We start from the raw sequence: 16,978 nt of genomic DNA, 5'->3' as shown, positions 1-16,978 counted from the left end.
TACAACAAGGTTGTCGCCCCTCAAAGCACTTCTCACTGCCACCACTAGCTGCTGCTAGACATTTCCACGATTCTCACTCTGCTGTTCAGTGATCTGTACACAGTCCGCATTTTCGTATTTGGGTCCTCTTTGCGCTTTAGGCCGAATACGGGAACGCCACGCACACACACACACAGTACAATCGTACAGTAGCATGGCACAATCAGGCACGAAACTTGTAACGCAAGGTACACTGCAGACTCTTTCTAGGCTATGAGCGTTAGCTTAGTACAGCAGAAGTCAAACTTATTAAATAAAGATTTAATATTCCAGAAAAAATTGGAACAATGCAGAAAATAATATATACAAAAGATTTACAAAAAAAAAGTAAAAATTACAAAGGATAAAAGTTACAAAGATACACAAGGCAGTTTGCATAAAATAAATGGGAATAAACGTTACCAGCATATAGATCTGAGCGTTGTTTGCGAGGAGAACGCAGTTCTGGTCAGGAACCAGGATAGTCCTAGCGTGTTGCTATCGCCAAAGAACTACCAGTTGTGACTATCCTAGCTGATGTTTTATAGCAAAATTTGTGGCCCGGGGCCACTCAAATGTCCAGATCCAGAAGCCTGTCATATTCTCTCTGGCTGTGACACGCAACTTCAAAGGTTTTTCCTGTCCCACTTTTGATCTTTGCCGACTTCAAACACTCAAACGCTTCCAGCCCAATATTCAGACCACAGGTAAAATTGTATCTTAACACACATCAAAGGGACTTCCCTACTCCAGGTGACAATTTGAGTAAGGCTTCCTTCCTTCAACATTCCAGCAGGCTGTCATATGTAAATTCCAGAGTTTCCTGTTAGCCTTTGAAGCTCCCAGACTCAGTCGGTCCAGATTTGTATATTGAGATAATGGGCTGTCTGCATATACACAGAGTTCAAAGCCATGCAGACACAGACTATCCTTCGCCCCATGGCTGTAATTAGCAGCTTCCAGGGGAACTGAATGCAAATGTAGTTTTCATTGACATACACATCTGAAGTAGTACACAGCAGACAGAAAAATGAAAAAATATGGCTTCTGTATTATCCCAACATCATAACTAGCTGCTATATCATGACAGGCACGGCGTCTCCTGAAGGCTTAAAAAGGCAGAGTGACATCAGCTCCGGAATGCACGCCGCCGGCTAGCATAGGCCGAGCATGCACTGTTCGTGCGCCGCTTGGAACGCACACGCCCGGCGGAAGAGGAGTCTGTGGAGCGCAAGCCGGAAGAGTCAGGGAGATCGCGGTCGCGCGGATCAGGTAGTATCATTACACATAGACAAATAAGAAGTACATAGTTACATAGTTACATAGTTATTTTGGTTGAAAAAAGACATATGTCCATCGAGTTCAACCAGTACAAAGTACAACTCCAGCCTGCTCCCTCACATATCCCTGTTGATCAAGAGGAAGGCAAAAAACCCTTACAAGGCATGGTCCAATTAGCCCCAAAAGGGAAAATTTCCTTCCCGACTCCAGATGGCAATCAGATAAAATCCCTGGATCAACATCATTAGGCATTACCTAGTAATTGTAGCCATGGATGTCTTTCAACGCAAGGAAAGCATCTAAGCCCCCTTTAAATGCAGGTATAGAGTTTGCCATAGCGACTTCCTGTGGCAATGCATTCCACATCTTAATCACTCTTACTGTAAAGAACCCTTTCCTAAATAAATGGCTAAAACATTTTTCCTCCATGCGCAGAACATGTCCTCTAGTCCTTTGAGAAGGCCTAGGGACAAAAAGCTCATCCGCCAAGCTATTATATTGCCCTCTGATGTATTTATACATGTTAATTAGATCTCCTCTAAGGCGTCTTTTCTCTAGACTAAATAAACCCAGTTTATCTAACCTTTCTTGGTAAGCGAGACCTTCCATCCCACGTATCAATTTTGTTGCTCGTCTCTGCACCTGCTCTAAAACTGCAATATCTTTTTTTGTAATGTGGTGCCCATTACTGAATTCCATATTCCAGATGTGGCATTACTAGAGAGTTAAACAGGGGCAATATTATGCTAGCATCTCGAGTTTTTATTTCCCTTTTAATGCATCCCAAAATTTTGTTAGCTTTAGCTGCAGCAGCTTGGCATTGAGTACGATTATTTAACTTGTTGTCGATGAGTACTCCTAAGTCCTTCTCCAAGTTTGATGTCCCCAACTGTATCCCATTTATTTTGTATGGTGCTAGACCATTGGTACGACCAAAATGCATGACTTTACATTTTTCAACATTGAATTTCATCTGCCATGTATGTGCCCATATAGCCATCCTATCCAGATCCTGTTGCAATATGACACTATCTTCCTGAGAGTTGATGATTCTGCACAATTTTGTATCATCTGCAAAAATAGCATCATTGCTCACTACTGCATCTACTAGGTCATTAATAAATAAATTGAAGAGCACAGGACCCAGTACAGACCCCTGTGGGACCCCACTGCTAACAGTCTCCCATTTTGAGTATGATCCATTGACCACAACTCTTTGTTTTCTGTCCATTAGCCAGTTCCCTATCCATGCACACAGACTCTTCCCCAGTCCTTGCATCCTCAACTTTTGCACCAGACTTTTGTGGGGAATAGTGTCGAAGGCCTTTGCAAAGTCCAAGTATATCACATCTACAGCATTCCCAATATCCATATTAGCATTCACTACCTCATAAAAGCTGAGCATGTTAGTCAAACAGGACCTGTCTTTAGTAAACCCATGTTGATGCTGAGAAATAAGATTATTTTCTACTATGAAGTCATGTATAGTATCTCTTAGTAACCCCTCAAATAGTTTGCATACAACTGATGTTAACCTTACAGGTCTATAATTTCCTGGATCTGATTTTTTGCCCTTCTTAAATAATGGGAAAACGTGGGCTGTACGCCAATCCGCTGGGACTCTGCCAGTTGAAAGAGAGTCACAAAAGATAAGATAAATGGGTTTATCTATAACTGAACTTAATTCCCTTAGGACCCGAGGATGCATGCCATCAGGGCCAGGTGCCTTGTCTATTTTTAATTTATTTAGTCTTGCCTTCACTTCTTCCTGCATTAAGTATTTAATATTACAGTTAGAAGATTGAGACTCTTCCGCCTCTGTAATTTTCAACAGTGCTGTTTTTTTTGTGAAGACAGAAGCAAAGAAAGCATTTAATAACTCTGCCTTACCTTGGTCATCCACCATTGAGTTCTCACCCTCATCCTTTAGGAGTCCTATACAGTCAACCTTTCTTTTTTTAGAGTTGATGTACTTGTAAAACTTTTTTGGGTTAGATTTGATATCCCTAGCGATTTGATTTTCAGCTTCGATCTTTGCCAGCCTAATTTCTTTTTTACAATTTTTATTGCACTCCTTATAATTGCTTAGTGCAGCCTCGGTCCCCTCCTGTTTTAGGACCTTATAGGCATTCTTTTTCCTCTTCATTTTATCCCTAACCTTTCTATTCATCCATAGAGGCCTTTTTTTATTCCTAGACATTTTGTTTCCATATGGGATATACATACTACAATATTGATTGAGAATAAGTTTAAAGGGAACCAGAGACGAAGCACCCTTGTGTATTTTACCATGTATATCAGTAAGAACATTAGAGAAAACACTTACCATGCTCTCTGTTTCCTCCTCACTGCTAAAAGTGTCTGTTATCAGCAGTCACAAGAATCCCAGACTGAGCAATTAAATCTGGCTTTGCTGGGAATGATTATAGCTGAGTCATTATAGCAAAGCCACAAGGGGGCAGGCTTGGGCTTGAAATAACACCACAGAATACAGACTTAGCTATAATCTTTCTGTAGCAAAGCTAGACGGAGCAGCCTGACTTCTCAGTCGGGGATTCTTATCAGACGTGATAACAGTCAGATTACACAGAGAACAATGAAACAAAGGGCAGATTAGGTGTTTACTGTCATGTTCCCACTGATTTATAAGGTAAAATACAAGAGGGTGCTTCATCTCTGGTTCTCTTTAAAAGCTTGCCATTTCCCTTCAGTGTCCTCCCCTTGTAGTACATTATCCCAGTGCACCAAACTTAGTGCCTGCCTAATTTGATTGAACTTTGCTTTTCTAAAATTCATAGTTTTAGTGGTGCCCTGTAGCCTATCAGATCAAACGTTATCATGTTGTGATCATGTTGTGATCACTATTTCCCAAATGTTCTTGAACATTTGGGAAATTAGAAATTTGGTCTATTAGAAATGATCAGATCCAGTAACGCATTCCCCCTAGTTAGTTCCGTTACCATTTGATTCAAGTAATTGTCCTGTAGTGCTGCCAGAAATCTGCTGCTTTTACCAGAATGGGTAGCCTCAATACCCCAGTCAATGGCTTCAATTCATCAAGCATTACCGCATTCGGTAATGCTGAAAACAGCTAAGTTAACGGAGCACTTAAGAAAATGTTAATTCATCAAAGCTGTTACCGAATGAGAAGCTTAAATGACAGAGCAATGAGATAAATTACTGACTTGTGCTCAACACATGTCAGCAAATGTCAGTAAATGTTAATTCATCAAGGTTACCACATTCGCTAGCACATTCAGTGTTTACCTCCAGCTCTCCCCTGTCGTTACAGGCTTCCAAAGCCTTCTGTGTGAATGTTTTCATGATTAACAGGAGCAGGCAGCCAATAGAAACAGCCCCTGTTCTCCTGCAAGTGCCGCTGATAGGTCACACAGGCTTCTCCACACAAGCTTCCAGACCCCCCAGGCAGTGAGCAGAGAGAACGGGACAAAAGATATCCCCAGATTCCCTTCGGTGGTGTAACCCTTTGAGTCCCTGTTTGAATATGCAAAGATGCAAGTGGTGAAATCACCAAGCATGGCATTTGTAATGTCTCCAGGAAGTTTATCTACGTTGTGGCAAATAAGTAAAATGTTAAGAAAGACTGATGGACAGATTCAGAGCAGCAGAGGCAGTATAAGTAACAGTAAATATAACACGTTTACATGTAAAGGGATGTCTGGATGCCTTCTATTGTAATCAGCTTGTAACAACACAGAGACATTCCAAGCTGCTCTGCACCACTCTGCTGTTATCTAACAGCCTTTGATGAACTGAAGCCGTAGTCAGGCCCGCCATCAGGGGGGGACATCCGTGACTGCCGTCACGGGCCCGGGCCTGCAGGGGGGCCCCATCCCCGCCGCGGCCCTAGCGGGTGCCGCCCGACCGCCGCTCAACCTCCCCTGGCCGCTGCTCCCTCCATCCCTCTAGCCGCGTCAGACCCCGATCAGGCGGCGACAATAGTGCGGGCGCTAGGACCCAGCGCCCGCACTGATATGCGGAAGTGACGTCACTTCCGCATATAGAGCGGGTGCGTCCAGCGCCCGCTCTTACTGGTCGGGTCGCCGCTGATCTTGAGGTCTGATGCTGCTGGCAGCCTGGCAAGGTAGGGGAAGCAGCGGTGGCGGCTGGGGGGGGCCTCCCTGTCACTCACTCCCTAGCTAAAGGGCCTCCCTGTCACTCACTCCCTAGCTAAAGGGCCTCCCTGTCACTCACTCACTAGCTAAAGGGCCTCCCTGTCACTCACTCACTAGCTAAAGGGGCTCCCTGTCACTCACTCACTCCCTAAAGGGCCTCCCTGTCACTCACTCACTAGCTAAAGGGGCTCCCTGTCACTCACTCACTAGCTAAAGGGGCTCCCTGTCACTCACTCACTCGCTAAAGGGGCTCCCTGTCACTCACTCACTAGCTAAAGGGGCTCCCTGTCACTCACTCACTCACTCGCTAAAGGGCCTCCCTGTCACTCACTCACTAGCTAAAGGGCCTCCCTGTCACTCACTCACTAGCTAAAGGGCCTCCCTGTCACTCACTCACTAGCTAAAGGGGCTCCCTGTCACTCACTCACTCGCTAAAGGGCCTCCCTGTCACTCACTCACTAGCTAAAGGGCCTCCCTGTCACTCACTCACTAGCTAAAGGGGCTCCCTGTCACTCACTCACTAGCTAAAAGGGCTCCCTGTCACTCACTCACTAGCTAAAAGGGGCCTCCCTGTCACTCACTCACTAGCTAAAGGGGCTCCCTGTCACTCACTCACTAGCTAAAGGGCCTCCCTGTCACTCACTCACTAGCTAAAAGGGCTCCCTGTCACTCACTCACTAGCTAAAAGGGGCCTCCCTGTCACTCACTCACTAGCTAAAGGGGCTCCCTGTCACTCACTCACTAGCTAAAGGGCCTCCCTGTCACTCACTCACTAGCTAAAGGGGCTCCCTGTCACTCACTCACTAGCTAAAGGGGCTCCCTGTCACTCACTCACTAGCTAAAGGGCCTCCCTGTCACTCACTCACTAGCTAAAGGGCCTCCCTGTCACTCACTCACTAGCTAAAAGGGCTCCCTGTCACTCACTCACTAGCTAAAAGGGCTCCCTGTCACTCACTCACTAGCTAAAGGGGCTCCCTGTCACTCACTCACTAGCTAAAGGGGCTCCCTGTCACTCACTAACTAGCTAAAGGGCCTCCCTGTCACTCACTCACTAGCTAAAGGGGCTCCCTGTCACTCACTCACTAGCTAAAGGGCCTCCCTGTCACTCACTCACTAGCTAAAGGGCCTCCCTGTCACTCACTCACTAGCTAAAGGGGCTCCCTGTTACTCACTAGCTAAATGGGCCCCCTGTCACACTCACTCACTCCCTAAAGGGGCTCCCTGTCACTCACTCACTAGCTAAAGGGGCTCCCTGTCACTCACTCACTAGCTGAAGGGGCTCCCTGTCACTCACTCACTCCCTAAAGGGGCTCCCTGTCACTCACTCACTCACTCCCTAAAGGGCCTCCCTGTCACTCACTCACTAGCTAAAGGGGCTCCCTGTCACTCACTCACTCCCTAAAGGGGCTCCCTGTCACTCACTCACTCCCTAAAGGGGCTCCCTGTCACTCACTCACTCCCTAAAGGGGCTCCCTGTCACTCGCTCACTAGCTAAAGGGGCTCCCTGTCACTCACTCACTCCCTAAAGGGGCTCCCTGTCACTCACTCACTACCTAAAAGGGCTCCATGTCACTCACTACCTAACCTGGGGGTCCCTGTCAGAATCCAGGTGAGAGGTGTCTACCATAATAAGGGGGCATTATGCCTATTTATGTGAAATGCTGTCTATTTATGTGCCTCATGTCTGCTGAATTTGTCTTGTTGGGGGCCTAATGATTGAATTTTTACTTGTTGGGGGCCTCATGATTTGTTGGGAGCCTCATTGCCTCAAGATTGCTGAATTTGTCTTGTTGGGGGCCTCATGATTTGTTGGGGACCTCATGATTTGTTGGGGGCCTCATGATTGCTGAATTTGTCTTGTTGGGGGTCTCACGATTGCTGAATTTATCTTGTTGGGGGCCTCATGATTGCTGAATTTGTCTTGTTGGGGGCCTCATGATTGCTGAATTTGTCTTGTTGGGGGTCACATGATTGCTAACTGCGAGACTATGGGAAAAGCTGAATCATTACCATATGAGACAATAGCATTAAACCTACTTTTTTAGTTTTTTTAAACAGAAAATAAAACTGGGAGGTTCTAAAAAAATGATGGAGCACTTCCTCCTTCCGGCTTGAAGGAGGAAGTGCTCGATATCGAGGCTTGCAACGCGTCCATTCGGAAACTTGCACCTCGTTGAAACGCTGGGCGGAGAGCGGCTTTCTGGGTAATTAACCCCGCCGCATCTAGCCGCTCAGCTGTGGCAATTAGGCAATTAGAGCTAACTTGAATCACGAGTATCCACCGTGGTTATTCGTGATTAATTTGTGGACAGCAAGCCTCCAACTAGCTCTGCCAACATGTAATGGCTACGCACATTTCTCAGTTTGGGGGGGGGGGCCCGGACTGATGATTTGTGAGGGGCCCCAAAATTTCTGATGGCGGCCCTGGCCGTAGTACTTCGGTAACTTAACGAACCTCTACCACACATGGGAAAATATTGATGAATTAGCACAGTGAAGTGTAAAATACCGAATGCGGTATTTTAAGGACTGGGGTTTTGTTATCGAACACCCTTTGATGAATTGAAGCCAATGTCTGGAAAGTTGAAGTCGCCCATAATTATGACCTCATTTTTACCTGCAGCTTTTTCAATCTGCTGTAGTAATCGCAGTTCTGCAGCTTCATTAATAAGAGGTGGCCTGTAGCATACCCCAACAAGCAATTGGCAACTTTTATTTCCACCATGAATATTTACCCAAACGGACTCCACATCTTCGCAATCTTCTTCCATCTCATTGTTGAGGACAGCTGTAAAAGAATTCTTAAGGGCTCGTTTCCACCATAGCGAATCCGCATGCGTCGACGAGATGCGGATTCGCTTGTTACACTGAAGTGGCCGGGGCTGTTTCCACATGTGCGGCGTGCGGGAGCGATTTGGCGGCGGGCCAAATCTGCACGACGGGACCCACAGAATTCGCCTGCGTCGGGAATCCGTGCGAATCGCCGCTAATGTATTTAATAGTAAAAACGCATGCGTTTGTTACATGCGTTTTTACCCGCGATTTCGCACCCTTTTCAATGTTATTTTGCTCTGGCAGTGTCATGGTTAACCTGCGGAAACATCCGCATGCGTTTTTTACAAGCGTCGGAATGCCGGCGAAATCGCGTCACAACAGTGGAAACGGGCCCTAACAAAGAGACAAACCCCTCCACCTTTTTCCCCTGTTCTATCCCTTCTAAACACATTGTATCCTTTTACCCACTTAACGACCGCCTAACGCCCATAGGCGTCGGCGGGTCGTTAGTGGTATAGCATGGAAATGGCCGCTCGATCGAGCGGCCTTTCCATGCTAGTTCATGGAGACTGCTTCCGTGAACAGTGTGCGAGCCGTCGATCGCGGCTCGCACGCATAATGTAAACATGCGGGGAAGAAATCCCCGCTGTTTACATCACACGGCGCTGCTGCGCAGCAGCGCCGTGACGTAGATCGGCGATCCCCGGCCTCTGATTGGCCGGGGATCGCCGCATTCTGATTCGCCGGCATTGATTCTAGGCGGCGCAGGACGGATCTCCGTCCTGCCTTGCCCATAGGAGGAAGGGGAGAGACGGAAGGGGACGGAGGAGGAAATTCGCTGCGGAGGGGGGCTTTGAGGAGCCCCCCCCGCCGAACGAACGGAGCCGGTGGCGATCAGACCCCCCCAGCAGGACATCCCCCTAATGGGGAAAAAAGGGGGTAAGTCGGATCGCCCAGCCTCCTTGCTGATCTGTGCTGTGGGCTGTAGAGCCCACGCTGCACAGATCAGCGAAATCACCCCTGGTCCTTAAGTGGTTAAATTAGCTATCCAGTCATGGCTTTCATCCATCCATGTCTCGGTTATTCCCACAATGTCATAGCCTTTGTAATTCAGAATGAACTCTAGTTCGTCTATTTTATTTGCAAGGCTCTGAGCATTGGTTACCATGCACTTTATATTTTTACCACCACATTTACCAATTTTGTTTACATGAAATGGGCTACTTGAAGTTTTACCAACCTCCTTAATCTTTATACTGTCCCCACCCCCCATAATGTTAGGTTCCCACTGTATTTTTACCTTATCTTGTCTACATACAGTGGTGTGAAAAACTATTTGCCTCCTTCCTGATTTCTTATTCTTTTGCATGTTTGTCACACTTAAATGTTTCTGCTCATCAAAAACCGTTAACTATTAGTCAAAGATAACATAATTGAACACAAAATGCAGTTTTAAATGATGGTTTTTATTATTTAGTGAGAAAAAAAACTCCAAATCTACATGGCCCTGTGTGAAAAAGTGATTGCCCCCCTTGTTAAAAAATAACTTAACTGTGGTTTATCACACCTGAGTTCAATTTCTGTAGTCACCCCCAGGCCTGATTACTGCCACACCTGTTTCAATCAAGAAATCACCTAAATAGGAGCTATCTGACACAGAGAAGTAGACCAAAAGCACCTCAAAAGCTAGACATCATGCCAAGATCCAAAGAAATCCAGGAACAAATGAGAACAAAAGTACTGTAATTGAGATCTATCAGTCTGGTAAGGGTTATAAAGCCATTGCTAAAGCTTTGGAACTCCAGCAAACCACAGTGAGAGCCATTATCCACAAATGGCAAAAACATAGAACAGTGATGAACCTTCCCAGGAGTGGCCGGCCAACCAATATTACCCCAAGAGCGCAGAGAAAACTCATCTAAGAGGCCACAAAAGATCCCAGGACAACATCTAAAGAACTGCAGGCCTCACTTGCCTCAATTAAGGTCAGTGTTCACGACTTCACCATAAGAAAGAGACTGGGCAAAAGCGGCCTGCATGGCAGATATCCAAGGCGCAAACCACTTTAAAGCAAAAAGAACATTAAAGCTCATCTCAATTTTGCTAAAAAAAACATCTCAATGATTGCCAAGACTTTTGGGAAAATACCTTATGGACCGACGAGCCAAAAGTTGAACTTTTTGGAAGGTGCGTGTCCCGTTACATCTGGCGTAGAAGTAACACAACATTTCAGCAAAAGAACATCATACCAACAGTAAAATATGGTGGTGGTAGTGTGATGGTCTGGGGTTGTTTTGCTGCTTCAGGACCTGGAAGGCTTGCTGTGATAGATGGAACCATGAATTCTACTGTCTACCAAAAAATCCTGAAGGAGAATGTCCGGCCATCTGTTCGTCAACTCAAGCTGAAGCGATCTTGGGTGCTGCAGCAGGACAATGGCCCAAAACACACCAGCAAATCCACCTCTGAATGGCTGAAGAAAAACAAAATAAAGACTTTGGAGTGGCCTAGTCAAAGTCCTGACCTGAATCCTATTGAGATGTTGTGGCATGACCTTAAAAAGGCAGTTCATGCTAGAAAACCCTCAAATAAAGCTGAATTACAACAATTCTGCAAAGATGAGTGGGCCAAAATTCCTCCAGAGCGCTGTAAAAGACTTGTTGCAAGTTATCACAAATGCTTGATTGCAGTTATTGCTGCTAAGGGTGGCCCAACCAGTTATTAGGTTCAGGGGGCAATTTCTTTTTCACACAGCTCCATGTAGGTTTTGAGTTTTTTTTCTCACTAAATAATAAAAACCATCATTTAAAACTGCATTTTGTGTTCAATTATGTTATCTTTGACTAATAGTTAACGGTTTTTGATGAGCAGAAACATTTAAGTGTGACAAACATGCAAAAGAATAAGAAATCAGGAGGGAGGCAAATAGTTTTTCACACCACTGTATTGAGACTTTATCCTCCCGCCTCCCCCCAGATCCTAGTTTAAAATCTCCTCCAACCGTTTAGCCATCTTCTCCCCCAATGCAGCTGCACCCTCCCCATTAACCACTTGCCGACCAGTGGCTTTCTGGCTGATCTGTGCTGCGTAGGCTCTCCAGCCCGCAGCACAGATCAGGTTTTAGCCAGGGCGATCAGACTTACCCCCTTTTTTCCCCACTAGGGGGATGTCCTGCTGGGGGGTAGTGTTGGGCGAACAGTGTTCGCCACTGTTCGGGTTCTGCAGAACATCACCCTGTTCGGGTGATGTTCGAGTTCGGCCGAACACCTGACGGTGCTCGGCCAAACCGTTCGGCCATATGGCCGAACTAAGAGCGCATGGCCGAACGTTCCCCGAACGTTCGGCTAGCGCTGTGATTGGCCGAACGGGTCACGTGGTTCGGACCCGAACGCGCTCTGATTGGCCGAACTGTCACGTGGTTCGGGTAAATAAATACCCGAACCACGTCATATCTCCGCCATTTGTCTGTGGGTTTAGCTTTGGGTAGGCAGGCAGGGTAGTTCGCGCTCCAGCCACGCTAGCCAGGGTCCCCCCCAGTCATTGTGTGTCACTGCTGGGAACAGTAATACACCGCTCGTTCAGCCACACTATATAGCATTCTGTGTACTGTTCTGTGTCTGCTGGGAACAGTGGTACACCGCTCGTTCAGCCACACTATATAGCATTCTGTGTACTGTTCTGTGTCTGCTGGGAACAGTAGTACACCGCTCGTTCAGCCACACTATATAGCATTCTGTGTACTGTTCTGTGTCTGCTGGGAACAGTAGTACACCGCTCGTTCAGCCACACTATATAGCATTCTGTGTACTGTTCTGTGTCTGCTGGGAACAGTAGTACACCGCTCGTTCAGCCACACTATATAGCATTCTGTGTACTGTTCTGTGTCTGCTGGGAACAGTAGTACACCGCTCGTTCAGCCACACTATATAGCATTCTGTGTACTGTTCTGTGTCTGCTGGGAACAGTGGTACACCGCTCGTTCAGCCACACTATATAGCATTCTGTGTACTGTTCTGTGTCTGCTGGGAACAGTAGTACACCGCTCGTTCAGCCACACTATATAGCATTCTGTGTACTGTTCTGTGTCTGCTGGGAACAGTAGTGCACCGCTCGTTCAGCCACACTATATAGCATTGTTTACTGACACTATATAGCAGACTATATAGCATTGTGTGTACACCGCTCAGCCAGACTATATACCATTGTTTACTGCCACTCTGATTCTGCTGGGAACAGTAGTACACCGCTCGCTCAGCCAGACTATATACCATTGTTTACTGACACTATATAGCAGACTATATAGCATTGTGTGTACACCGCTCAGCCAGACTATATACCATTGTTTACTGACACTCTGTGTACACCGCTCAGCCAGACTATATACCATTGTTTACTGCCACTCTGATTCTGCTGGGAACAGTAGTACACCGCTCGCTCAGCCAGACTATATACCATTGTTTACTGACACTATATAGCAGACTATATAGCATTGTGTGTACACCGCTCAGCCAGACTATATACCATTGTTTACTGACACTCTGTGTACACCGCTCAGCCAGACTATATACCATTGTTTACTGCCACTCTGATTCTGCTGGGAACAGTAGTACACCGCTCGCTCAGCCAGACTATATACCATTGTTTACTGACACTATATAGCAGACTATATAGCATTGTGTGTACACCGCTCAGCCAGACTATATACCATTGTTTACTGACACTCTGTGTACACCGCTCAGCCAGACTATATACCATTGTTTACTGCCACTCTGATTCTGCTGGGAACAGTAGTACACCGCTCGCTCAGCCAGACTATATACCATTGTTTACTGACACTATATAGCATTGTGTGTACACCGCTCAGCCAGACTATATACCATTGTTTACTGACACTCTGTGTACACCGCTCAGCCAGACTATATACCATTGTTTACTGCCACTCTGATTCTGCTGGGAACAGTAGTACACCGCTCGCTCAGCCAGACTATATACCATTGTTTACTGACACTCTGTGTACACCGCTCAGCCAGACTATATACCATTGTTTACTGCCACTCTGATTCTGCTGGGAACAGTAGTACACCGCTCGCTCAGCCAGACTATATAGCATTGTGTTTACTGCCACTCTGTGTACACCGCTCAGCCACACTATATAGCATTGCGTACTCTGCCAGTCAGTGTGTATATTGCTGGGATCAGTAATACTCCACTCACCGTCAACCACTATATGAGCTCAACATGAGTTCCCCAGAGACCTCCGCTGTGAGCAGCACTCCCAACAACAGCAACAGCCAACGCCCCACGCAAGCTATAACATCCACCCCAGCAGCCAGTGGTCAGCAGCAGCCCTCCCCGGAGGAGAACGTTGTGTCCATCAGTCCGTCGCCAGAGCGATTAATGAGGGCTGCCATTGAGGAGATGATGGGGCCTGATGTGGAGGAGGAGGTCTGGCTCAGGCCAGCATCCCAAGTTAATGTTGAGGACGATGAGGGGTCTGTGTCTGGGGATGTTGGGGTGGCAGAGGTGGTGGGTGGGTCAGACTCAGGAGAAGAGTTGTATGATGAGGATGATGATCGGGACCATCTGTATGTGCCTCAGAGTCCGACCCCGGAAAACATGTTGTATCGTGTGTTTAGGTACTAAAATCTGCGTTCCCTCCCAGTAGTGTTGGGCGAACAGTGTTTGCCACTGTTCGGGTTCTGCAGAACATCACCCTGTTCGGGGTGACTATATAGCAGACTATATAGCATTGTGTTTAATGCCACTCTGTGTACACGGCTCAGCCACACTATATAGCATTGTGTTTACTTCCACTCTGTGTCTGCTGGGAACAGTAGTACACCGCTCACCCGCCACTGTATAGCATTGTGCTCTGTGTCACTGCTGACAATAGTGGTACACCGCTCACCCACCACTGTATAGCATTTCTGTACTGCCACTGTACTGCTGCCAGTCAGCGTGTACTTTAAGGATAAGTGAAATGAGGAAGAAATCCGGTGAAAGAGGGAGGGGCAAGGGAAGAGGTGTTTCCCCTGACGGTTCACGTACAGGCCACAGGGGAGCACCCAAGAAAACCCACTCAATACTGCCCATGTTGTCCAGGACAACAACCCTCACAGATCCAAAAGAACAGGACCAGATAATTACTTGGATGACCTCTCAAGCGTCCAGCAGTGGGTTAAGCAGCACCAGCACATCACGCACGAGGTCCGAGTCCTCAGCCAGTTAAAGTCTGGGCTTTCTTTGAAGACTGCACTGAGGATGTTACCATGGCGATTTGCAAGGTGTACAAGACCCGCCTGAGCAGGGGGAAAAGTATTAACAACCTCTCCACCACCAGCATGAGCCGCCACATTCTATCCAAACATCCCACTCTGTGGGCAAACGCGGCAGGACAGGGTACCACCAGCAACACTGCCTCCCTTGGGTTCACCAGACTCACCACCAGACCCGCCTCAGCAGCAGCAGTAGCCCAGCCATTGCGTGGTTCACAACATTCACAAACATCAGACGATGCTGACACTGTCACTTTCCGGACTAGTGCTCTTGAGGTCTCCCAGTGTTCATCAAACACAACAACCAACAGCCCTTCGGTGTGCAGCGCTACGGTTGAGTTGTCTGTCTCTGAGATGTTTGAGCACAAGAGGCAATTGCCAGCAAATGACCCCCGGGCCGTGGCAGTAACAGCCAGCCAGCATAGCCAAGCTTCTGGCCTGCGAAATGCTGCCATATCGAGTGGTGGAGACAAACAGCTTCAAGGGCATGATGTCAGTGGCCATCCCACGTTACGTGGTTCCCAGCCGCTACCACTTTGCGCGCTCTGCAGTGCCTGAGTTGCATGAGCACGTGGTCAGCTAAATAACCCGAAGCTTGAAGAATGCCGTTGCCTGCAAGGTTCACCTCACCACTGACACCTGGACGAGTGCGTTCGGCCAGGGTCGATACATCTCCCTTACCGCGCACTGGGTGAACCTTGTGGAGCCTGGCAGCGATTCCTCACCTGCTACGGCGCGGGTGTTGCCCACGCCGCAAACAGCTGCACCGCCGTCCCTCCCACTGGATAACAACAGCAGCACCTACCTCTCTGACTCCTTCTCCTCCAACGCATCTCAAAGCTGTACCTCATCCGGAAACGCTAACCCAGCACCAGCAGCAGTAGGATCGTGGAAGCAGTGCAGCACAGCTGTTGGCATGCGTCAGCAAGCGTTGCTGAAGCTGATCTGCCTTGGGGATAAGCAGCACACAGGGGAGGAAATTTGGAGGGGAATAAAGGAACAGACGGATTTGTGGCTGGCACCGCTGGACCTGAAACCGGGCATGAAGCTAGACACCTGGCACGAACTGGCAATGTACCCAATAGAGGTGCTGGCTTGCCCGGCAGCCAGCGTTATGTCGGAACGCTGTTTCAGTGCTGCCGGAGGCATCATCACAGATCGGCGTATCCGCCTCTCCACAGAAAATGCAGACCGTCTGACTCAAATTAAAATGAATCAATCCTGGATTGGAAACGACTACGCAACACTCCTGGACCCCAACCAAGTAACATGACCGATGAACATCTGGGATGGTTTAGCGTTTCCGGTCCCTGTTTATTGAACCTCTCATCTGTATTACATTTATGACTGCATGGCGGCAAAAAGCATTGCTGCTATATCCGCACGCTTTTTGTCCTCATGCAAGGCCTGGGTTGTTGTGTCTCACAAAGCGTGGCCTTCTCCTCCTGCGCCTCCTCCTGTTCCATCACGTGTGCTGCTGCTGCTGCTGCTGCTGCTGGGTTACCGTTGCCGGTCCCTGTTTATGGAACCTCTTATCTTTATTACATTTATGACTACATGGCGGTACAAAGCATGCTATCCGCACGCTTTTTGTCCTCATGCAAGGCCTGGGTTGTTGTGTCTCACAAAGCGTGGCCTTCTCCTCCTGCGCCTCCTCCTGTTCCATCACGTGTGCTGCTGCTGCTGCTGCTGCTGCTGGGTTACCGTTGCCGGTCCCTGTTTATGGAACCTCTTATCTTTATTACATTTATGACTACATGGCGGTACAAAGCATGCTATCCGCACGCTTTTTGTCCTCATGCAAGGCCTGGGTTGTTGTGTCTCACAAAGCGTGGCCTTCTCCTCCTGCGCCTCCTCCTGTTCCATCACGTGTGCTGCTGCTGCTGCTGCTGCTGCTGGGTTACCGTTGCCGGTCCCTGTTTATGGAACCTCTTATCTTTATTACATTTATGACTACATGGCGGTACAAAGCATGCTATCCGCACGCTTTTTGTCCTCATGCAAGGCCTGGGTTGTTGTGTCTCACAAAGCGTGGCCTTCTCCTCCTGCGCCTCCTCCTGTTCCATCACGTGTGCTGCTGCTGCTGCTGCTGCTGCTGGGTTAGCGTTGCCGCGTGGTCCCTGTTTATTGAACCTCTTATCTTTATTACATTTATGACTACATGGCGGTACAAAGCATGCTATCCGCACGCTTTTTGTCCTCATGCAAGGCCTGGGTTGTTGTGTCTCACAAAGCGTGGCCTTCTCCTCCTGCGCCTCCTCCTGTTCCATCACGTGTGCTGCTGCTGGGTTAGCGTTGCCGCGTGGTCCCTGTTTATTGAACCACTTATCTTTATTACATTTATGACTGCATGGTGGTACAAAGCATGCTATCCGCACGCTTCTTGTCCTCATGCAAGGCCTGGGTTGTTGTGTCTCAAAGCGTGGCCTTCTCCTCCTGCGCCACCCTCCTCCTGTTCCATCACGTGTGCTGCTGCTGGGTTAGCATTACCGG

The 16,978-nt window shown here is 47.8% G+C and overlaps 1 protein-coding gene across 1 annotated transcript in view; it reads right to left on the bottom strand.

The window, feature by feature from the left end:
* Positions 1-16,978, bottom strand: part of LOC137562535 (very-long-chain 3-oxoacyl-CoA reductase-B-like) — a 72,908-nt gene that overhangs the window by 39,037 nt on the left and 16,893 nt on the right. The gene's annotated exons all lie outside the window — the stretch shown is intronic.

This window comes from Hyperolius riggenbachi, chromosome 3 (assembly GCF_040937935.1).
Source record: "Hyperolius riggenbachi isolate aHypRig1 chromosome 3, aHypRig1.pri, whole genome shotgun sequence".
NCBI lineage: Eukaryota > Metazoa > Chordata > Amphibia > Anura > Hyperoliidae > Hyperolius > Hyperolius riggenbachi.
Note: the sequence above shows the minus strand (reverse complement) of the source record. Positions and strands in the feature narration are given on the sequence as shown.